The sequence below is a fragment of the Leopardus geoffroyi genome, chromosome D1 (genome assembly GCF_018350155.1).
Source record: "Leopardus geoffroyi isolate Oge1 chromosome D1, O.geoffroyi_Oge1_pat1.0, whole genome shotgun sequence".
Taxonomy (NCBI): domain Eukaryota; kingdom Metazoa; phylum Chordata; class Mammalia; order Carnivora; family Felidae; genus Leopardus; species Leopardus geoffroyi.
This window is the reverse complement of record NC_059329.1, coordinates 4427380-4446110: the sequence shown is the minus strand read 5'-3', so window position 1 is coordinate 4446110 and position 18731 is coordinate 4427380.

Here is an 18731-nt window from a genome sequence, read left to right as displayed (position 1 = left end):
TGTTTTTTGTGTTTTTTTAATTGCATTAACTAAGTATACACTTTGCAGTCAGCTGGGCGGTTTGGAGGGAAATGATGTCTCCACCATCCCACCCCCTCCATTGGGCTTCAGTCAGGGGCTTCTCGGGGCATTTTCATTTTCAAAGCACCAAAAAGTTGGGCCACATAGAAAATGATATAGTGGGTTCTCTTTAACTGAAACAGCATGGTTGGGGAGGTGGTTATTGGACTCTATTGCAAGCTTTCTCAAAATGACAGGGAGCTTGGGTAATTAATTGTGCCTTCTCTTGGAAGAATGTCACCACCTCCTGTCTTCCAAAAGACTAGCATAGAACGACCCTGTTCCAGCAAAAAATGAACCAGGCCAACACTGACCCAGCATACCCAGGAGTAGGCCAGCCCTCAGAGACTCATTGAATCGCAGGCTGTATTATGTCCCAAACCCACCTGGACAAGGTGTGAGATTGTTTAGTCTAAATTCATCAGAGCCTCCGAATGAGGTTCCCGAAATAGGGGAGTGTGGCATGTCTGTAGACCCACACCCACCACCACTGTGTGAGCCTCTGCAAACACAAGCATTGGTGTGTGAGAGCTAATGATAGCTGACATTTATTTGATGCTTACAACATACCCACTAAGCTCACCTCTTCTAAAGTCACCTCCTCACAGATGCTCAAAGCAGTGCCTAGGATCTCGCAGACAATCTGGGAATAGGTGCTAAACGACTGGAGTGACTGATCTCATTTAACTCTATCTCTAGATATTATTACCAGGCCCACACAACAGAGGGAGAGACTGAGGCTCAAAGCAGTTAAACCAGTTGCCCACCAGACTAGCGCAGCAAGGACGCTACACAGTTGGCATTTGACCCAAGAAATGTGACTCCTGGGTCTGTGTTCTAACCATCGCAGGTAGTGCCTTCCTAAAATAGGCCTCTAGACTCTCTGTCCATCTGACATTACATTATATATTTGGTTTTTGCCCGTCTCCGCACATTGAACGGTAAACTCCAGGGCAGAAAGGGGCCTTGACTCCTGCAGATCTCCCAGCACCTACAGTAGCCAGAAGCATGAGAAACACTCAAAAACTATTTACAGGCTCTTTTGATGAATTTACTAAGCTTTTACGCAAGATCATTGGTGTTAAACCAAGGGAGGAAAGGAATGCGTACAACAGGGACAGACAATGGAGTTTCTGCTGTCAGGATCACACAGAGGGATTGGGATGTTTCTAGGCACTAAATCAAAATCAGAAAGGACTCTTCCAGCAGGCCTACCAAGGTCTGAGAAGCTGAGGCTCAGAGAGGTTAAGGGCTTTGTCCCAAGGTCACATGGTCAGCAAATGGGAAAGCCAGGGCTGGGTGGAGAATGCCAGACTCCTAACCTCTGCTTTCGTGCCTGCCCACCCCCACCACACCCCACCCAGGCACCTCCCAGCAAGCCTCAAGGCTGGGAGCCTAGGGCAAGGGCCTGGTAGGAGAATAGGTCACAAACACCTTCCCACAAGAGTTGGGGGTGTTGAGCCACTTCTAAGTTTGGTTTTAAAAAAGAGAGAGAACAACAACAAAAACCCACCTAAGTGAAAACAGACAAAATCTAGACAGAAAAGTCCCTTTTAGAATCTGTCTCCAATCTCTGTAAAATATTGCCTGTCACCAGAACATTTGAGTCCAGTCCTCAGAGGAGACTCACCCTGGTTGCTGTTCCTGGCTTTAATTAACAGAGACTGCCCCCTCTTTGTCACAGGAGAGTGCAGGGAACCTGTTTCAGAAAGAAGCCAACCTGATAGACTGACCCTTCATGGCTTATCTGCCAGATCCCAAACTTTAAACCACTATCCCTGCGAACTTCAACTAAACCAAATTCCCTTCCTATTCCCACCTGCCCCTCTGGAATATTGCCCACACCCATTTCCCAAACCTTTGAAAAATATGTGTAAGAAGGGAGAATCAGGTTCATTTTACTCTTTAAAGGAAGAAAGCCACTTTCCTCTGGGTATGTCAAGTCAGTAAATAGAGTCACTGCCTCCTAATAGATGTGTGATTGTTGAGAACATGCCCCATTTAGAACATGTGGTTGAGAATGCATTTCTCTCAGAGTTCCTGGTGGGGAGGGGTGCTGTGTGTGCGTGGGGGGTGGGGAGGGGGTGTTTATTCACTTCCTAATTGAAACACCTGTCAAGTTCATAGAAAATGAAAAATCATCATCAAAGACCACCCCCCCACTACCCAAATGAATTTATGCAAATGTGTTGAAATTAAAATGCAGCTCTTCAGGAAAGTGCTTTCTTTGAAAGAGTTTATGACATTATTTACAACACAGGCACTTTTAATATCTAAGGAAGAATCTCATTTGCTGTAGGCTTAATCATCTCAGTCTTCAGCATGATCTGCAAGGAGCCTGCAAACATACACTCCCCAACAATTAAGGGGAAGGAGCGATGTTACAATGGAGGTTTGCTCACCAGGACTTGCAGCCCACGTCAGTCTATACTCAGCTCTACAAATAAAACTGAGTTGTGGCCCTCACCGGAAGGCGTTGATTGTTAATAGTCCTCATCGGGTGACTTTTAGGGTTTCAGAAAGGTTTCTTAGCACCTGTTAGCCTTGAGAAAAAAGAAAAGAGATGACACAGAAGCTGTTGGTTGGAAATCTTAAGAGCTACCTGGGGGCTGGTGGGGTGCGGTGGGGGGATCAAAACTGGACCCCCATATACAGAGGGCAAGGAGAGACCAAAGAAGGAGGCAGATGTCTCCAGATGGGTGGGTGGTGGGGTAATAAGCAAGAGAACTTACAAGGCCTGCCCTGGCCCTGCAAGGCAAGTGGATCTGTGTACCTGCCTGCCAGAATCTTACAAGTTTATATTACACACAACCTGCAATAGGGGTCAGTAGTAAATCGTCCAGATGGTCTTAATAGCACTTTGCTCTCTCAAGGCTGCATCCTTGAAGCAGACTCCTAGTGCCAGAACGGTGTTTGGAATATACATTGCAAGGACAGGGGAGCGGGTGGTGAGCCTCCGATTGCCTACCTCCCGCTCAGGGGTCAACTGAAGGTCATGTCCCCTGGAAAACTTTCTCCAACAGAAGCCAAAATGTGGCCAGCACCTTGCCGTGCTGGGGCAACAGGCTGATTTGATATGGTTTATTCTCTTGTTCTGAAAAGATAAAGGAAACTACAAAAGAAGTGAAGTGGGTCTAAATTTTGGTTCCCCCAGACTACAAGTAGTAGGTGAGATGAGTTTTGGTGGTACCCAAACATGTTTTTTTAATAATTTTATATTTATTTTTAATGTGTGTCAGAAAAAAATAACATATCAAACACTTGGCTTCACGGGCAGAAACATTTAAGGTGCACATCAATTTAAAGTCCATTTAAGAAGAATGATAAATATGTTATAGCATTTATTAATAAAGTAAAAATGAAGAAAATAAGATGAAGTGTCTTGTGTTTAGGAAAAGTGGGTTTTGGTATGAGGACAGGGTTTCTCAGCTTCAGTACTATTGATTTTTTTTTAATGTTTATTTATTTTTGAGAGTGAGAGACAGAGCGTGAGCAGAGCAGGGACAGAGAGAGAGAGAGAGAGAGAAGACATGGAATCTGAAGCATGCTCCAGGCTCTGAGCTGTCAGCACAGACCCGGATGAGTGGCCCAAACTCACGGACCATGAGAACATGACCTGAGCCAAAGTCAGTAGCTTAACTGGCTGAGCCACCCAGGTACCCCAATGCTATTGACATTTTGGAGTAGATCATTCTGTGATGGGGGGAGCTGATGTGGGGGGCTGTCCTGGGCATTGTAGAAGGTTCAGCAGCATCTCTGGACTCTACCCACTAGATGCCAGGAGCATCTCCCAGTTGCCATAACTAAACACCGTTGATGAGCAGAGATTGTGAAATCAATTGAGAACTTCCCCATGTTTAAATCCTAGCTCTTTCTCATATGAGGTTTATGACCTCAAATGAGACACTTAACCTCTCTAAGCCTCAGTTTCCCCATCTATAAGATGTGGATCTGAATGGTGCTTTCCCGGGACACAGGGATGGCTCAGTCAGTTAAGCCTCTCTGACTCTTGATTTTAGCTCAGATCATGATCTCATGGTTGGTGAGTTCAAGCCCCATGTTGGGTTCCACGCTGACAGTGTGGAGCCTGCTTGGAATTCTTTCTCTCTCTCTACTCCTCCCCATGCCCTTGCGCTCTCTCTCTCTCTCTCTCTCTCTCTGGGTCTCTAAATAAATACATACATACATACATACATACATACATACCCTAATAAAAGAATGGTGCTTTCCCCAGGAATATTACAAACACTCTATATCTTCTTATATTACAAACACCCCATATCTTCTAAAATTACAAACACTCCATATCTTGCATAAAGTGCTTAGCACAGTGAAATGGAACTTTAATAGTGCTTAGTAAACAATTACTCTTATTACAGGAAACCTGAAGGAGCCTAGCAGGTGTCAGGCACTGCCCTGAGCCCTGGGGAGACAGAAGGCTGAGACAACATCCTTGCTCTCCAGGGTCTCAGATCTCCAGGGCAAGATAGAACATAGAGGCAGGGCAAGCATCCTGGGCATGCAGTCTGTACAGCCTTACAGAAACCCATGCTCAGGAGGGCCCCATGCTTCATCTGCTGCTCTGCCATTGCCTTGAATCTCTTAAATGATTTCTGAACACGGGGCCTCACCAATTCTGCAGCTAGTCCTCTGTGTAGGGAATGCACCTCTGGCAGAATGAGAGATCAAGCATACGGGAACTTACAGGAGGATGTTTTATTCCGCCTACACAGGCAAAGCCTTCTCTCAAAGGTGTTGACATCCCATAGTCCTAGCTTACATGTATGTAAGCATTCTCAGCAATGTAGCAAGAAGAATTTTTTTTTCTAAGTAGGCTTTATGCCTAGTGTGGAGTCCAATGCTGGTCTTGAACTCACAACCCTGAGATCAAGACCTGAGCTGAGATCAAGTTTAATCAATGGAGCCACCCAGGCACCCCTATAGCAGGAGAATTTTGGTAGATTCTCTTTAAAAATAGTTCTTGGGGCGCCTGGGTGGCTCAGTCAGTTAAGCATCCAACTCCTGATCTCGGCTCAGGGTATGATCTCACAGTTCCTGAGATCAAACCCCACATGGAGCTCTGTGCTGACAGTGTGGAGACTGCTTGGTATTCTCTCTCTCCCTATCTTTCTGACCCCCCCCCATCAAAATAAATAATAAACTTAAAAAAACCAGGTAGTTCTCAAATGTCAGTCCCAAGAACAATACTGAAGTTTTCCATAGTTAAGTTTCCACTGGTCCATAGAAAATTGAGAAAAATTATGAATGATGAAATAGATATTCTATAAGCACCTCTTTTAAAGGTTGTATACTTTATATGTGTCACAATTCACTTTCTAAATTATGTTAGTCTTGGGGTGCCTGGGTGGCTCAGTTGGTTAAGTGTCTGACTTCGGCTCAGGTCATGATCTCGCAGTCTGTGAGTTCAAGCCCCGTGTCAGGCTCTGTGCTAACAGCTCAGAGCCTGGAGCCTGTTTCAGATTCTGTGTCTCCCTCTCTCTCTGACCCTCCCCCATTCATACTCTGTCTCTCTCTGTCTCAAAAATAAAAAAATGTTAAAAAATGTTTAAAAAAAATAAAAAAAAATTATGTTGGTCTTATATTTGTGTGTGTGTGTGTGTGTGTGTGTGTGTGTGTGTGTGTGTGTCTTTAAATATTTCTTACCAAGGAAAAAAATGGTAAACTTATATGCCTAATTTTTGGTCATTTTACTATAGATGAAATCCCAGAGACTGGGATGACTAATTTAAGAACATCACAGTAGCTTTTGTTCACAAGTAAAGTGGTAATTTGAAGCAATTCTCTGAATAATTTAAGTCCCTTCAACTGTACTGTGAAACCAAAATAGGTTTTAGGGTCATGCATTTGCCAGCTAGCTACACTGGCTAAAATGATGAGGTATATCCCCAGGAATCAGCTATGGCTGGATGCAAACCACACAACTCCATGGACCCGTGTCTCTCTGCTCCAACAAATGCCTATAAATACAGATTGTATCAGTTAGTTTTTTCCATGTAACAAATTATCCCAAAACTTAGTGGCTTAAAATAACAACTATTTATTTAACTAAGAGTTCCGTAGATTGGCAATTTAGGTTGGTCTCAACTGGATGGTTCCTTTGGTCTTGGTTGGACTCACTCATGCATTTGCTGCTAACTGCCAGGTCACTAGGGTGCTGGTTGGTCTGGGATAGCCGTCATTTGGGACAGCTCCTCTCTGTCCCATGAGATTTCATACACCAGTAGGCTAGCCCAGGCTTTTTCACATGATGCCTGGGCAGGGCTCCTAGTCACTAAAATAAAGCACGTAAGACTTATTGAGACCCACGGTCAGAACAGGCACATCACCAGTGTGCCACATTCTGTTGGTACAAAACAAGCTACAAAGGCAGTTCATGTTCAAGAAGAACATGGAAGAGTGGCAAGGTTGCACTGTAAAGGGACATGCATGTGGTGCCTGGGTGGCTCAGTCAGTGAAGCATCTGACTTTTGATGTCAGCTTGGGGCATGATCTCACAGTTTGTGAGTTTGAGCTCTGTGTCAGGCTCTGTGCTGATAGCGTGGAACCTGCTTGGGATTCTGTCTCTCCCTCTCTTTGCCCCTTGACCACTTGCTCTTTCTCTTTCTCTCTCTCTGAAAATAAACAAAAAGAAGAAGAAGAAGAAGAAGAAGAAGAAGAAGAAGAAGAAGAAGAAGAAGGAAAAGAAAGAAAGAAAGAAAGAAAGAAAGAAAGAAAGAAAGAAAGAAAGAAAGAAAGGAAGAAAGAAAGAAAAGAAAAGAAAAGGGACATTCCTGCAGAAAGTGTGAATCACTGAAGCCATTTTTTTTTTTAAATATCAACTGTCTTAGTCCATTTGGGCTGCTGTAACAAAATGTCATACACTGGGTGGTTTGTAAATAGTAGAAATCTATTTCTCACAGTTCTGGAAGCTGGCAAGATCAAGACACAAGCATGGACACATTCTGGTGACCCCCCTCTTCCTGGTTCATAGCCAGCACCTTTTCACTGTGTCCTCACATCGTGGAAGGGGTGATGGAGCTCTGTGGGGTCTCTTTTATAAGAAGAGTGATCCCATTTGTGATGACACCACCCTCATGATCTAACCACCTCCCACAGGTCCTACCTTCTAATATCATCATATTGGTCTTTAGGATGTCCAGATGGGAATTTTGAGAGGACACAAACATTTAGAGGATAGCTTCAACCTACCAAGCAGTTCAAATGCCATTACTACCAACCACAGTAGAATGAGAATCTCCCTGTCACCAAGACTGCCTCACCGACAGTATGCCAGGAGAAACTTATACACACGTATTGTACCGTCAGCAAAGAAGCAACAGTCACATAAAGTTATACAATCTGTGTTTTCACCTACATAATCAGAACAACCCCTGTATATTGGGAAGTTCGGTACACCAACAGCCAGCCGTGTGTCCAAACCAGTAAATCGGGAGGTCCTTGGTGCCTCCCTTTGTCTCAACTTCCATGCCCTGTCGGTCACCAAGTTCTGTGAATTCTCCCTCCTGAACAAACATCAGATCCTTCCTTCCTGTCATCCCCGTTCCTCCTGTTTCACTTCAGTTCTCATCATCTCTCATGGTGACGATGACACTTCTCTCTAATTTGCCTACCCCCCCCCCACCATGTCCTCATCCTGAATCCAGTTGCCTTTCATTCACTTAACAAGCCTTTATTGAGTGCTCACATCATGCCAAGCACTCTGCTGGTGGTGGCAGATACAACAGGAAATAAGAGAGCTCATAGTTTGCTAAAGGAAAGAAACAAAAAAGACTTAATTTATTAGTCAGGGTAGGTCATGTGCTGTAGTGCATAACCACAAAATCTCAGTGGCTTAACCCAATAAATGATGACTTAGGAATCCACGTCCCTCCTGTCATGTAGCTCCACCATCAAAAAATTGTTTACTTTCAGCCAGGTGGAAGCCATAGGGAGCCATAGAGGAAAGAGCAGAAGGATGGCATGAGGTAGTTTATGGCCATGCCTGGGAAGTGGCATACATCATTCCTACCATATTCCATTGGCTGAACTTGGTCACATGGTCCCAAGTTCAGCACAAAGGAGTCTGGGAAATGTAGTGTTCCTACATGCTCAGAGGAGGAAAGATTGCTGGTGAGTAGTATAACCAGTCCTTTCTTCAATGGATGATTGTCATGCATATAACTGGGATGTATGGCATCCTAAGGGAACCAGGGGAGGGTCTAATGTATTTAATATATCCTTGGATTCAGGAAGGCAGAGCAGTGGGCTAAATAATGGCCCCCGAAGATCCAAGTTCTAATCCCTGGAGCCTCAAACCTAGTACCTGGCAGAAAGGACTTTGTAGATGTGATTAGGTTAAGGGTCTTGAGACAGAGAAATTGCTCTGGATTATCCAAGGGGGCCCTAACTGTAATCATGAGTGTTCTTCTAAGAGGTAGATGGAGGGAGATTTGACCAGGGAAGAGAAAAAGGAGACGGGATGACAGAAGCAGAGATTGGAGTGATGTTCTCTGAAGATGGGGGAAGGGTACACAAGCCCCAGAAACTAAAAAGCTGGGAAAGGCAAGGAAGAGATTATCTCTTGGAACCTCCAGAAGGAATCAGCCTGCCAACACCTTGATTTTAGCCTGTTAAGGTTCAGTTTGAACTTCTGGCCTCCACAAATATAAGAGAAAAAAGTTTTCTTACTTTAAAACACTGAATTTGTTGTAATTTTTGACAACAAGAGGAAACTAATACAAGCAGTAATGCCTACACTGAGTTCCAGATAAGGATCACTCACTAGTGAGCTAAGCAAAAAGACTGGAAGGCAGGGCTAGAAGTGGAAGTTAAGGCTGAAGGGTAGCAAGGTCCAGATCCAACAGGATTTGGCAGGGAGGAAAGAGAGGGGAAGGGGGCAGTGAATTCAAGCCTGAGGGCACCAGAAAGCCATTGAAACAGGAGTGACCTGACCAAGATCTGCATTTTTGCACGATGACCCCACTGACCCCATCGGCTCTGCAGAGAGATCAGGGGAACCAGTGCTGGCAGCAGAAGACAGTCATTTGCTTTATCCCAGGAGAAAAGTAGAAAGGCCATAATTCAGGGTCCTGGCAACATGTAGTGGAATCAACAGGACTTGGTGATGTCCCACCTCTGATAAGAGACATCCACTCCATCACCAACACCAGCTGCACCAACTCTGATGGTTAATGGTACCTGCAGAGGACATAACCTGCTTAGCAACCTATCCAGAATAGAGACATACTAGGGAAGTCTAAAGGAACAGGGAAGGTGCCTGTGAAGACCAGGTGCTATCCATTGGATGCCTTCTTCCAAATCCTGTAGTTGCCATGATCATCATGTCCTTTGTAATTTGAGTAAAATAGAGCACCATCCCCATATACAGGGAAATCCAGCATTAACCTTCATCACCACCCACACCACGATCAAGGGATTTCTATTTCTCCTAATTGCTTCTGACTCTGATTTCCTGCTTCTGCTTGTACAGCTATGCTGATGTGCCCTCCACAGAGATATCCCCAACCAATGGGTGAGCTGGGGCTGAAATCCAACCTGCACTGTCCTGGCAAGTCATGTACTCTTGGTGTATACAGAAAATGATTTGATGCTTGGCATGGCCAGAACTTGGAGCTTTTGAGGAGAAAAGCAATAAAGACTGGCAATAAAGGTCAACTAGGGGGTCAGCTGAGAGTGTTTCAATGCCTTGCCTTAGAAGGGCTCAAGACTGCTTCCTATAATGATGGTACCTTGTCTAACAATGTAAAACAAAGAGAGACACATCCATTCAGATTTGCATCTTATGCAGATCACTGTCCAGCCAATCTGGTCCTCATCACCCATATGGGACCGAGAAAAGCCAACCAGTCGGAGCTGAGAACATCTATACCAAGTCCTGTGGGGAATCCCATTGGCCTCCATGCACAGACAGGATCAAACAGTGCTGGGAAACAGAAAGGGAAAATGGATATGATTCCAGAGAGAAGCAGAAGCAAGACAAAAAGAAACTTAACTACCTTATTGATGGCTTTCTGGATCCCGAGATTTGGGGGTTCTCTGTGCTACTACTGAATCTTCCAATAAAGTCCTCCTACCTTCCTCCTATTTTTGCCCAAATTAACGCACGTTGATTCCTGTTATAATTCTGACCTGGATACTGTGTGTCTAGTTTCTTTCTTCAGGCCTTCATCACATCACCACCAAGTGTCACATTTTGTGTCTCTGCTCCCCGATGCCATGAGTTGGCCAGATGGAGAGGAGGAGGAGGAGAGGTCAGGGGAAGGCAGGGGCGGGGAGAAGAGGCAAGAAGAGGGGAGGAGGGGGGGGGGAGAGAGAAAGGTGTCATTGCATACATACTCAGAGATGTAGAAAAGTGTTCATTATAGCATTGTTTGTAATAGTAAAGGACTGAAAACAACCTCCGTCAGTGAGAGAACTGATAGTCTCCCAGAGAAATCTCTCCATCAGTGAGGTATTGGCCAAACAATCCACAGTACCTCCATATTGGAATACTATACAGCAGTTAAAAAGAATGAGCAGTGAAAAAAAATTCTAGGGGTGCCTAGGTGGCTGTCAGTTGAGCATCTGAGTCTTGATATCAGCTCAGGTCGTGATCTTGCCATTTGTGGGATCAAGCCCTGCATAGGGGTCTGAGCTGACAGCTCAAAGATTGCTTGGGATTCTCTTTTCCTTTCGCTCTGCCCTTCCCCCACCTCTCTCTCAAAATAAATCAATAAAAAAAAAATCGAGAACTCAGTTTAAGCATTACTGCCTTACTTACATATTTAATAAATAAATATGTTTATATCCTATATATGTTATAAATTATAATAAATCATAATTCATATTATTATACATCTAAATGTATTTTATAAAAACATGTAATAAATATACTGTCAATTATTTATTAAAATATATAATATATATATATATATTATAAAGTATATTTATTATATGAATGTATTTATATAAATAACACAAATATGAAACTTAGAAGTAAACTTATATTGATAATATATGTAATATACATGTATTATATATAAATACATACTATGTGTGTATATATATCTAATGATCTTCAATTAAGATATAATTTTTTTAAGATACAAGCACACTTACTTTTAATTTTTTTAATGTTTATTAAGTTTTGAGACAGAGAATGAGAGGGGGAGGGACAGAGAGAGGGAGACACAGAATTCGAAGCAGGCTCCAGGCTCTGAGCTGTCAGCACAGAGCCCCGCGCGGAGCTCAAACTCATCAACCTCCAGATCCTGCCCTAAACCGAACTTAGACGCTCAACCCACTGAGCCACTCAGGCGCCCCAAGCATACCTACTTTTAGAATGCACAGACTATTTCTGGGAAGATGTACTAGAAGAAGTCGTGACCCTCACAAACAGGAAGGGTGGGGAGGCATGTTGTTCTTCCCTGCATGCTTCTGTGTGCTGTTTTTTAAACCATCTATATATGCTTCAACTATTCCAGCAAAGTAATTGATTAAAATGTTTTTAAAAGCACTTCCGTGATGGATCCTTGACCTTGACTAGACCATTTCCCTTCCTTGGGCCTCGTTCCATTCACCTGGAAAACAGGTCAGCAGAATTCAATGCTCTCTAAGGTCCCTGCTCCAAAAACCGCCTGCTAATTGCTCTGGCATAACTTTCAAATGAAAGCAGTGGTTGTCCTAGCGTTCCACAGCAGCACAGGATGTTACCATCATAATATGAAATGGCTTTTTCTTTATTAGAGTTATCTTTGGAATCCGGCGAGTTAAAGGATATAAAATGAATCATAAATAACATATTTGCAAATCATGTAGAATAAGATGATTTTTTACAAGAGGCACATTTGGGCACCTAATCAACCCCACACCCTCTGCAGAGAAAAGTCCTCCGTAGCCTAGCCAGAGATGGATGAAGATGCCTGACCCAGGAGGATCCAGTCAATTATAATGCTGCCTAAAGCCAATTAGATTTGTCCTCAAGAACTTGAGCTAAGAAAACGGGGGGGGGGGGGGGGGAGGCGGGTAATCCCATTACCTTAATGCTTAGGAACCAGAGGAAGTTGCACGAGAGCAGGAAATGTACAATCTTCCTCGTGCTGTATGCCCAGTGCTTACCACCACTCTGGCACATACTAGGTGCTCAATAAATATTCATTGAGGGGTGCCGGGATGGCTCAGTCAGTTGAGCGTCTGACTCTTGATTTCGGCTCAGGCCATGATCCCAGGGTCATGGGATGGAGCCTCGCGTTGAGCATGGAGCCTACTTGGGCTTGTCTCCTCTTTCCCTCTGCTCCTCTCTTCTGCACTATCTCTCTCAAATTATATATGTATGTATATATATATATGTATACATATATGTGTATTCATATGTGTATATTTATACACACATATATATGTGCATGTGTGTGTATACATACACATACTAGTTGAAAGAAAAACTAATCACTAGAGGAATGGTCCATAAACTCTGACAGCTGAAGATTCCCTGGTACCACCCAGTTCTTTTTCCTTTGAGACACCTAGATTTCTAGATTTTCTTGGAATTTTGTGGGATCTTTATCTTTCTTTAAAAACCCACTTCCACCTAAGCTAATTTGAACAGATTTGGGGTTCTTTCATCCAAAAGAGCCCTAATACAAATATTCTTTGTTTTCTCAAAACACAAATCATTTTTTCCCCTGAGATTCCTTTCTTTTAACTAAATCCCATCAAAATTCATAGTAACATGTTCCATGGTTCAATTCCCTGCAGCAAACCTGTGTTGAGCTAGAAACTATATGAGACCTGAAAGATGAATGAGGCCTAATCCCTGCTACCCGGACATTACATTCAGATACAGAAAGGGAGACATACAGTTAAGTCTTTCAAAGAGAGGATCATCTGAAAGAGAAGGTTTAAACAGTGCACTGTGGGTGTAAGTGGGAGAAAGAGAGCAATATCCAGGAAGACTTCACGGAGGAGATGACCACAAAGATGGGTTTTGAAGAATGAGAAGGATGTTTAGGATAAGGGTTAGGTCACCCTTGCATCACCACTTCAGCGAGGGGCGGGAGGGTCACACTTGCGACGCTCCTCTGCGTGGGAGAGGGTTTGCGCAGCCGCCACGCCCCCATCGCCTAGGAGGGGCTCGCGCATGCGCCCCTTCTGCTCCCCATATCAGCGATGTAGCAGTGATGTTCCTTTTAAGTCAGGGGTTTTCTGTGGTGCCTGGCTGGCTCAGTGGGTTAAGCGTACCACCTTGGCTCAGGTCATGGTCTCTCCGTTTGTGGTTTTGAGCCCTGGATCGGCCTCTGTGCTGATGGCTCTGAACCTGGAGCCTGTTTCAGATTGTGTGTGTGTGTGTGTGTGTGTGTGTGTGTGTGTCTGCCCCTGCCTCACTTGCGTTCTTTCTCTCTCTCTCTCTCTCTCTCTCTCTCGCAAAAAATGTACCTGAAAACATTTAAAAAAAATTTTTTTTTTTCAACGTTTAGTTATTTTTGGGACAGAGAGAGACAGAGCATGAACGGGGGAGGGGCAGAGAGAGAGGGAGACACAGAATCAGAAACAGGCTCCAGGCTCTGAGCCATCAGCCCAGAGCCCGACGCGGGGCTCGAACTCACGGACCGCGAGATCGTGACCTGGCTGAAGTCGGACGCTTAACCGATTGCGCCACCCAGGTGCCCCTGTACCTGAAAACATTTTAAAGCAGAGGTTTCCTGGATGGCTCTTTTCACTTTCATTCCTGAAGAAGCAGGCATCTGTCTCATCCATCGTTCTTTTGTTGTCGTTGGCATAGGTGACTACATATACCACATTTCCCCAGCCAGCATCGGGGACGTGTAGCATTTCTTCCACCGGCCGGACACCTCTTACCCGGTGTGACACTGCATTCCTCTAGCGCGTCCCACATGCTCCCGGAAACTGGACTGTAACTGTGGACAGCAGCACTGTCCCATCGTCTTCTCATGGCATTTCAGGAGGCTCTTCATTCACATCTTCTCTTATTTTTCCGCTAGGCCGCTTCTAGGACCCCTGACAGGGAACCTGAAGCAGTGAGGGATCCAGGAGCAGCCCTGCTACCGTTTGGCTCCCACAAAATGGTCGCCTTGGAACTGTTTATAGAAGAGGAGAAAAAACCACCACCACCGCCACCACCACCGTTTCATAACCCTGCAAAGAACGTGGAGACAACCGCCACCCACCCCCAAAAGGAAACTCTGGCAGGGTACATGTATATAGTACCTATGGTGTTGATCAAGTATTTTGGATCAATAAGTGAGGGTGTATTGTTGACTGGTAAGTGTAAATCTAAATCCCTCAGAGGGGATTTTATTCTCCGAGGTCGCCCCAACCTAAATTGTTGGCCCATGGGGAGATCTGTTGTCCCTGTTGGTTGTATTGATGTAGTCTCTTTGGACCAGTGAATTAAAGCTCCATAGGGTTTTGTCCTATTCCCGCCTCTTCACAGGAAGGTCCACTTCACCCATTGGAAGAGACAGTAAAACCCTCATGTGGCCATTCATATGAGTCACTATTTAGGGAACAAGTGATTATGCTCCCTTTGCATGGTCAGGATACCACTGCCTTTACACTAATGTCCCTGGGCAGGCAGGGCCTCCAATACTAGAAATGTTAGAGGTGATGTGATTGATAAACAGGCGAGGTTTGTGTTCCCTGAGTTCCTTTTACTTCTTTTCATCTTTCCTTGATTTGCTGTGTTTCCTGAATAGCTTTTTTCACTTTCAGAGCTGAAGAAGCAGTCATATGTTATGGTTAGGGTTAGGATTAGGATTAGAGTTAGGGGTTAGGGTAAGAGTTAGGTCACACTTGCACACCCCCCTTCAGTGCAGGAGGGAGGCACTCAGGCGCCTTGCCACCCCTCGGCATGGGAGGGGGTCACCCATGCGCTGGCCCCCCCCCCCCCTCCGCAAGGGAGTAGTGATGCCACTATTTCATGTGTCATTTCATGAATGGCTCTTTTCACTTTCACAGCTGAAGAAGCAGGCATCTCTTAAGGTAAGGGTTATGGTTAGGATTGCCGTTTGTGGTTAGGGTAAGGGTTAGGTCATGCCTTAACCCTCCCTTGGAGTGGGAGGGGGTTCACCCATGCGCCCCAGCCCCCTTCAGTGGGGGAGGGTGTTAACGTATGAGCTGCGCCCCTCTGGCGCAGAAGGGTGTTCACGCAGCACACAGCCCCCCCTTGGGGCAGAAGTGTGTTCAGGTATGGGCACCACACCCCTCGTGGAGGGAGGGCGTTTGCCCATGTGCCCCACATCCCTTGGTGCGGGAGGGTGTTCACGCATGCGCGTAATTCCCCCTCCGCGTGGGAGGTGGTTCATGCATGTGCCCCGCCCCCTCCCACCCCCCCCCCCCCGCGGTGCCAGAGGGGTTCACCTGTGCACAGCACCACACCTCAGCGAGGGAGTAGTGATGCCACTGTTAAACCTAATGTTTCCTGGATGACTGTTTTCACTTTCACAGCTGAAGCAGCCATCTCTTAAGGTAAGGGTTAGGGTTAACATTACTGTTAGGGGTTAGGGTAAGTGTTAGGTCATGCTTGCAGCCCCCCTTAGGGCAGAAGGGTGTTCAGGAATGCTCACCCCCACCCCTCAGCGAGGAAGATGGTTCACGCATGCGCCCTGCCCCCTTCTATGTGGAAGGGTGTCACCCGTGCACAGTGCTACCCCTTGGGGAGGGAGTAGTGATGCCACTATTAAATGTGATGTTTCATGAATGGTTCTTTTCACTTCCACAGTTGAAGAAGCGGGCATCTCTTAAGGTAAGGGTTAGGGTTAGCATTACCGTTAGCGGTTAGGGTCAGGTTTAGATCATGCTTGCACACCCCCTCGTCGCTGGAAGGTATTCATGCAATATCACCGTCCCTCAGCGAGCAGGAGAATAGTCACACATGCCCCCTGTCCCCTTCGGTGCGGGAGGGCATTCACACATGTGCCCCAACCCCTTCGGCTGGGAAAGGCATTCAAGTATTCGTACAAACTGCCCACGCAAGGGAGGGAGTTGGCGCATGCGCTGTGTCCCCCTGGGCATGGGAGGTGGTTCACTCATGCACCCCACCCCCTCAGCGAGGGAGCGTGTCATCCCTGAACAGAGCCACCTCTCTGTGAGGGAGTAGTGTTGCCACTATTAAATGTGACACTTCATCAATGGTTGTTTTCACTTTCACAGCTGAAGAAGCACGCATCACTTAAGGTAAGGGGTAGGGTTGGCATTAACTTTAGGGGTTAGGATGAGGGTTAGGTCATGCTTGCTCCCCCCCCATCAGTGTGGTAGGGTTTCACGCATTCCCCCCCCCCGCCCCCGCACCGCTCCGCAGGGGAGGGCGTTGATGTTCCATTCCCCACCTTTGGCAAGGGAGGTCGTTTTGCCTTGTGCCCTGCCTTCCTCAGTGAGGGAGGGCGTTCGTGTATGTGCCCAGCCTCACTTAGTGCGGAAGGTGGTTCACGCATGCGCACAACACACCCTTGATGAGGGAGGGCGTTCACGCATCTGACTTGTACCCTTGGGCAAGGGAGATGATTCAGGCATGCGCCCCGGCCTCTCTCTGGCAGGGGTGGGTGTTGACCTATGTGCCTTACCCCCTCAGCGCTGGAGGGTGTTCATGCACGCTTCGCCCCCTAAGCAGGGGAGAATATTAACACATGTGCCTGTCCCCCTCCGCTGGGCGGGGATTCACGAATGGGCACCACACCTCCTTGGCAAGGGAGGGTGTTCTAGCATGCGTCCCACCCCACTTGGCTCAGGACGTGGTTCAGGATTCCACCTCTCTCCCCCCCAACCCCCAGCCCTTCAAGCGTGAGAGGGTCACCCATGCACAACGCCACCCCTCAGGGAGGGAGTAGTGATGCCACTATTAAATGTGATGTTTCATGAAACATTCTTTTCACTTTCACAGCTGAAGAAACACGCATCTCTTCAGGTAAGGGTTAGGTCAAGCCACCTCCCTCTAGGCATGGGAGGTTTTCAAGCATTAGCCCACCCCCCTTTGGTACAGGAGTGTTCACCCATGCACCCAGCACCACTTTGGCACATGAGGGTATTGAGCTATATGCCTCGACCCTCACCGCAGGAAAGTATTCATGCATGTGCTCTGCCCCCCCCACCCCCCCACCGCCCCCACCCCGTCCAGGAGGAAAGGTATAGATGTATATGACCCACACCCCTCAGGTGCCAGTGCGTGTTCACGCATGTGCACAGGCACCCTTCGTGGCAGGAGGGTGTTCACGAGTGTAAACAACCCCACTCAGCAGGGGAGACTGTTCATCATCCACCACACCCTCCTAGGTGAGGGAGGCGGTCACGCAGACAGCTCCACCTCCTGGTGGGAGGGTGTTCAAGCATGCGCACAACCCCCCTCCCTCCCCCAGCCAAGGAGGGGGTTCTCACACGAACACAGCGCCCCCTCCTGGCAGAAGTGTTCACGCATGCGCACAGCGCCCCCTTGTGATGGAAGTGTTTTCACATGTGCACACAGACCCCCTCGTGGTGGAAGGGTGCTCACGAATGCGCAAAATCCACTTCACCGAGGGAGTGCTTCGAGCATACACCCCATCTGCCTAGGCGCGGGAGGTGTTCACGCATTCGGACAGCCTCCCTTGTGGCGGGAGGGTGTTCACACATGCGCACAATCCCCCTCAGCGAGGGAGCGGGCTCGGGCATGTGCTTCATACGCCTAGGTGCAGAAGGCATTCACACATCCAGACAGCCCCCCTTCCTGGCTAGAGGGTTTTCATGCATGTGCACAAACCCCGCTCGCCAGGTAGGGCGTCAGCTTATGCGCACAACCCCCACCCCAGTCAGCCAGGGAGGAAGTTTGCGCATGTGCACAGCTCCCCCTCATAGCGGAAGGGTGTTCAAACATGCACACAACTCCGGGGGACGAGGTAGGGAATGTGCGCATGCGCACTACCACCCCCCTACCCCAGCCAGGGAGGAAGTTTGCGTGTGTGCACAGCGCCCCCTTGTAGCGGGTGTTCACACATGCGCACAGTGTCACCTCCTGGTGGAAGTGTACACGCAAATGCACAAATCTCCGTCAGCGAGGGCGTGCTTTCGTGCATACGCCCTACCCCCATAGGCGCGGGAGGCATTCATGCACCCGGACAGCACCCCCTCTTGGCGGTCAGCCATTCACACATGCTGCTTGCCGAGGTATGGCGTCTGCGCATGTGTGCACCCACCCCACCCCCAGCCATGAGGGCGTTCGCGCATGTGCATAGTGGCCCCTCGTGGCAGAATGGACTTCACGCATGCGAACAGCGCCCCATGGTGGTGCAAGTGTCTTCACACATGCCCACAACCCTGCTCGGGGAAGTAGGGCATCTGCGCACGCGCCCAACCCCCACTCAGCCTGAGGTGCATGCAGGCATGCGCCCCACTCCCCTTGGCGCCGGAGGGTTTTCATGAATGCGTACAGCGCCCCTGGTGGTGGGTGTTCATGCATGCGCACAGGCCCCCTCATGGTGGAACGGTGCTCACAAATGCGCAAAATTCACTTCAGCGAGGAGTGCGTTAGCGCATATGCCCCATCCGCCTAGGCGCAGGAGGTGTTTGCGAATCCAGACAGCCCCCCTCGTGGTGTGAGGGATTCACGCATGCGCACAATCCCCGCTCCAGGAGGTAAGGCTCCTGCGCCTGCACACACCCCCAACTCAGCCAGAGAGGGTGTTCCC